The sequence below is a fragment of the Rana temporaria genome, chromosome 10 (genome assembly GCF_905171775.1).
Source record: "Rana temporaria chromosome 10, aRanTem1.1, whole genome shotgun sequence".
NCBI classification, from domain to species: domain Eukaryota; kingdom Metazoa; phylum Chordata; class Amphibia; order Anura; family Ranidae; genus Rana; species Rana temporaria.
In genome coordinates this window covers 13,097,299-13,103,298 of record NC_053498.1, presented here as the reverse complement: position 1 = coordinate 13,103,298, position 6,000 = coordinate 13,097,299, and positions in this window count along the sequence as shown.

The window sequence follows — 6,000 nt, the reverse complement described above, 5'->3', positions numbered from 1 at the left end:
TGTTAAAGTCAAATTTAATACTGATGTTTATTTAAAGGCCAACTCTAGTTTCCTCCTCACTTGTGCCCCGATGTATGTTCCAGATAAAAAAAAATCTTGTTCCTCCTCCCTTACATCAACCTGGAAGAGGATCAAAGCTGGATGACAGGAGGGGTGTGCCTGCGGGAAACAACAACAAAGATAGGGTGAGTATTGCAATGAGAGCTGCTTTTTTAATTTATTTTTTAAGTTATTAATTTAAAGTTATTTAATGTTATTGTGATTTTTGTTAAATATTCATATACTTATTTAATTAAATTATTTTATTTTATTTAATTTATTATTTTAAATGAAAAGTAGATCAGGTTAATTTAAACTACTTTATTAATATGTGTTAATAATAATAAAAAAAATGCATTACGTGCTAAAATCTAATTTAATACTGATGTTTATTTAAAGGCCAACTCTAGTTTCCTCCTCCCGTCCCCCGATGTATGTTCCAGATCATTTTTTTTCTTGTTTCCTCCTCCCTTACATCAACCTGCAAGAGGATTAGAGCTGGATGACAGGAGGGGTGCGCCTGCGAGAGACAACAACAAAGATAGGGTGAGTATTGCAATGAGAGCTGTTTCTTTCTCCTCTGCCCCACCAATGTAACCCCCTGCACATCTGCCCCACCACTGTAACCCCCTGATCATCTGCCCCACCACTGTAACCCCCTGCACATCTGCCCCACCACTGTAACCCCCTGCACATCTGACCCGCCACTGTACCCCCTGATCATCTGCCCCACCACTGTAACCCCCTGATCATCTGCCCCACCACTGTAACCCCCTGCACATCTGACCCGCCACTGTACCCCCTGATCATCTGCCCCACCACTGTAACCCCCTGATCATCTGCCCCACCACTGTAACCCCCTGCACATCTGACCCGCCACTGTACCCCCTGATCATCTGCCCCACCACTGTAACCCCCTGATCATCTGCCCCACCACTGTAACCCCCTGCACATCTGACCCGCCACTGTACCCCCTGATCATCTGCCCCACCACTGTAACCCCCTGATCATCTGCCCCACCACTGTAACCCCCTGCACATCTGACCCGCCACTGTACCCCCCTGCTCATGAGTTCCACCGATGTATCTCTTTTCTCCTCTGCACCCCTCTGCACATCTGCCCCACTTCTGTACCCCCCTACTCATCTGTCCCACCAATGTGCCTTCTTTCTCCTCTTCCCCGCCACTGTAAACAATCTCTTCCCTATCACAAAAGCTGATGATCGCAGCTACAGCAAAGTTAGAGACCCAAACTACCGTATTTATCGGCGTATACCGCACACTTTTTTGCCCTGAAAATCAGGGCAAAATCGTGGGTGCCGATACCCGCTTCCCGCGCTGTGTTTGAACCACTGCGCCGGCATATACCGAGCGCAGTACACTCGGGTATAGTCGGGCAGGCTCGGCTCCTCTCGCGGTCACGTCCTGTGCGTATCAAGAACCTGTACTCACCGAGGCCGAGATGCTGAGGACGGTTCACCCTTGCGACCCTGCGCAGTCCACTCTCTGGAGTTGAGACAGAGGAGGGAAGGCACAAGGAGGCACCGGTGCCGGAAGCAGGTTGGTAGACTTGGTGCGACTGAAGGTGGCTGAGCAGGCGTGGAAGACTGGAAGCAACTGGAGATCAGGCAGCTACTGGAAGGAGGCCCAGAAGAAACAAGCATAAGATAAAGGCAAGTCTGGGTCACAGGCCGTGGGTCAAGGGCTGGAGAAGGCAGAGGAAGTCCGTAGGTACAAGCCAAGGTCAAAGGGCAGGAGACAGCAGCAATCCAAGGTACGTTAGCCAAAAGGTCAGAGGTTCCGGGTGAGAGGAGAGTCGTCAGGAAGTCCGGGTCAAAACAAGGAGATATGGCAACAGGTAAACTCACTAAAGCTGATGACAAACCAGCAACCTGTTCAGGGAAGGCTGCTGGTTTAAATAGGAGTGTCCGGCCTCTGATTGGCCCCAGGGTTGCCGCATACCTGCACGTGCGCGCTTCCACGCACACGGCGCGCTGCCGTACCGCACATGCGTGCGCGCAAACCACGCACAGGCATGCGCCGAAATGTCATTCTACTGGGCATGTGCGGGAATCTGTCAGAGGTGGAGCTAGTACCCTGACAGTGCGTCCTGTACGTCCTTTACGCAAGAGGAGCCGAGCCTGCCCGACTATACCCGAGTGTACTGCGCTCAGTATATGCCGGCGCAGTGGTTCAAACTCAGCGCGGGAAACGGGGATCGAGCGGGGAGGACACCACGATGGCCGCAGAAGGACGCCGGACCGGACGAGGCCGCCGATGGACGCGATGGACGACGGGCAGGACGCGATGGACGACGGGCAAGACACCGACGAGGGGCATCCAAACTGGAAGTATTTTTTTTCCTGGAATTTTTCTTCAAGTTCGGGGGTGCGTGCTATACGCCGGGGCGCGCAATAGGCCGATAAATATGGTATGTTTCTCATCTTTTATAATGTGTGGAGGCGCAGTGCTTCCCCTTTCAGTGCAGGTGCGGCATGTGGAATTGTGAAATTGGAATGCATTAGTGTCTCACCGACACTTCCCTGCACTGCTCTGCTGACGGGGAGGGAGTCGAGTGGCGGCAAAACAGGCTTTGAGTGCCGCTGGTGGCACGAGTGCCGGGGGTTGCCTACCCCTGTTCTATGTTGTCCAAGGCAGTTTCAACTCAAGAACAAAATGGACATGATGCTTTTTTTTTTTGCAGTGTGTTCCAATGCACTGTAACCTATGCATGTAACGTGTACATAGTAATACCAAAAATATATATATATTTTTTAAATGCAACACAACACATGTACAAGACACATTATAGCACATCACAACCTAAAAGCCCATACACCTCGATGTGAACAATCCCATATGACTGATTACTGTGGTGTGAATATATTCTGTTAGATATACTTTATATGTTTCCTGAGATACAAGATAACAAAGAATGTCAGTGCAGTAAAGCATGGGGGGTTTGACGTTCGTGGTCTAGCACTTGCGAGAGATACTTCCTCTACAGATTGGAAGACAGGAAATAAACTTTATTTCAACTTTAAATCTCAAGAAACAATAATATATTATATCACAGAGAAACTGGGGATTTCCAGTAACTGGGGAATCCCTGCATGTTATGTGTTGAATAGATAACATGTGTTGTCAGCACACCCACACAAGCTTGTCCCAAAGGAAAAGCTCCTTTTTATTGTATTATCACATAGATTAGATTGCTTATTTATGTAAACATGCAATAAAATGTATGAATATTACAAGAAGATCGTAAAGAACGGCAGTTGGCATAACAGATTATATTTAATGTGCAAGCTATATACTCGAGTATAAGCCGACCCGAATATAAGCCGAGGCACCTAATTCTACCACAAAAAAATGGGAAAACGTATTGACTCGAGTATAAGCCTGGGGTATCCATCTGCATGCCTCACTGTGCCTCACTTTGCCTTACTGTACCCATGCCGCCTCACTGTGCCCATGCCTCACTGTGCCCATGCTTCACTGTGTCCATGACTAGACTGACATTTAACATGGGAGTCTATGGAAGGGGTGCCAAGATTTGAAAAATCGGTGCTCCGCGGCCGTAGGTCCCCTGGACAACAACCTTTAAACACTTGTAGAGGAAGAGTTGGGGATACATGTGCACCAAGTTTGGGGTCCAGGGGACCTACGGCCGGCCAGTACTGGGTCCCCAAAGTCCCCAAAGATCAGGCGCAAAAAGGTGACTCGAGTATAAGCCGAGGGGGGTGTGTGCCAGAGGCAGGTTGTGATTTTTTTATAGCACAAAAAATATTCGCAGAGGTGATCAAATACCTCCAAAAGAAAGCGCTATTTGTGCAAAAAATAGGACATCAATTTTATTTGGGTACCGCATCGCACAACCACGCAATTGTCCGGTAAAGTAACGCAGTGCCGTATCGCAAAAAATGGCTCAGTCATGAAGGGGGATAAAAACCTTATGGAGCTGAAGTGACTAAAATTAATGGGCTAGATTCAGGTACGAATTGCGCCCTCTTACGGAGGCGCAGCGTACCGTTTTAACGCTGCTCCTCCGTAAATTACGTGCGCTACGCTTCATTCATGAAGCAATAGCTACGTAATTTGCGCGGGCGCTCCTTAAAAATGCCCGGCGTAAGGGCGCGTAATTTAAATGATCCCGTAGGGGGCGTGGATCATTTAAATTAGTGCGTAGAACGTAGTGCGCATGCTCCGCAGTTTCCGTCGGGAAACTTTCCCGACGTGCATTGCGGCAAATGACGTTGCAAGGTCGTCATTTGCTTCAACGTGAACGTAAATGGCGTCCAGCGCCATTCACGATTCACTTACGCAAACAACGTCATTTTCAAACATCGCGACACAGGAACGACGGGTATACTTAGCATTGGCTGCCCCTGCTAATAGCAGGAGCAGCCTTACCCGGAACCCGACGAACGTAAACAACGTAAACTGCGTACGTAGGGCGCGCGTACGGTTGTGAATCAGCGTTAGTATGCAATTTGCATACTCTACGCTGACCACTACGGGAACGCCACCTAGCGGCCATCGTAAGAATGCAGCCTACGATACGACGGCATAAGAGCCTTATGCCAGTCATATCTTAGGCTGCAGTCGGCGTAATGAGCTTTCTGAATACAGAAAAGTCGTTACGCCGGTGCAACTAAGCAATTGCGCTGCGTAACTATGGTTACGCAGACGCAATTGCTCACTGAATCCACCCCAATGTTATTGCAAATTGTAATGATTAGGACAATATAATTTTTTTTTTTTTAGCTCTGGAAAAACTTTACTTACAAAGATATGTACAGGAATATTTAACAGAATTTGTAGAATGTCACAGGATCACAATTTTTTCCTCGTCATCTGAAAAGAAGGGGGTGGAGATGGTAGTAGAAGGTATAACCTGCTCCTTCTAGAGGTAATAAAAGGACTTTGTACTCTATATATTGCTCATCGTCCTTTCTGGAAATTGCAATTTCAGGCATAGATTTTCAATGACTTGACATAACAAATTAGCAACAGACCATTAAACGAGTGCTCTGTGTATGATCTACAGGGATTGATGGAGAAGGCGGTGACACCGCAGGTAGAATGCAGTGATGACACGGCAAGTGGGGGGTGGAGGCATAGGGAAAGTAAAAATTTAGGAAAAGAGGGAGAGATGGAGACAAGGAAGAAGAAAAGGTTGGGAAAAGGAAAGTAGGGAAGTCAAGAAGGAAGGAAGCAGGGAAGGAAAAGGAGGGTAAGAAGGATGGTAGGAAGAAAGGAAGAAAAGGATTTAAGGAAAGAAAGAAGGAAGGCAGAAAAGAGAGAAGAAATGGAGTAAGGAAGGATGGAGGGCAGATGGGAGAAAACAAGAGGAGTGATATAAGGCAGAAATAAAAGATAGAATTGAGTAAGGCAGGAAGGAAAGATGAGAGGAAAGAAGGAAGCAAGGATGGAAGGGGAGAGAATAAAAAGTAATGGGATAGAGGAGGAAGCGCAGAGAGGATGAAGAAATAATGAAGGAAGGAGGAGAGAAGGAAGGGAGAAGGGAGCGGTGATAGAACATGAAGCCAGGAAGAAAGGAGGGAAAAAATATAGGATGTAGGAATAGAAGGATGGTAGGGAAGGAAAAGAGGAGGGAAGGAAGTAGGAAAGGAGGAGGGAAGGAAGTACTGATAGAACGAACGAATGAAGGAAGGAAATAACAGAAGGAAAGCAGGGAAGGGATGGAGGAAGGACAGAAAGTAGAGAGGGGAGAAGAAAGGAAGGAAAGAGGAAAAGAAGGTATGACAGAAAGAAGAGAGAAGATAAAGAAGGAAGGAAGGTAAAGGGGGAGAAGGAATAAAAGTTTGAAGGAAAGCACGAAAAAAAGGAGGCAGAAAATGGAGAAACAAGGGAGGAAAGGAAGAAGGGAGGAAAGAAGAGAGGAAAGAAAGTATAGTAAAAGGAAGTATATGTAGAAAAGGATAGAGAGGAGGGAGGA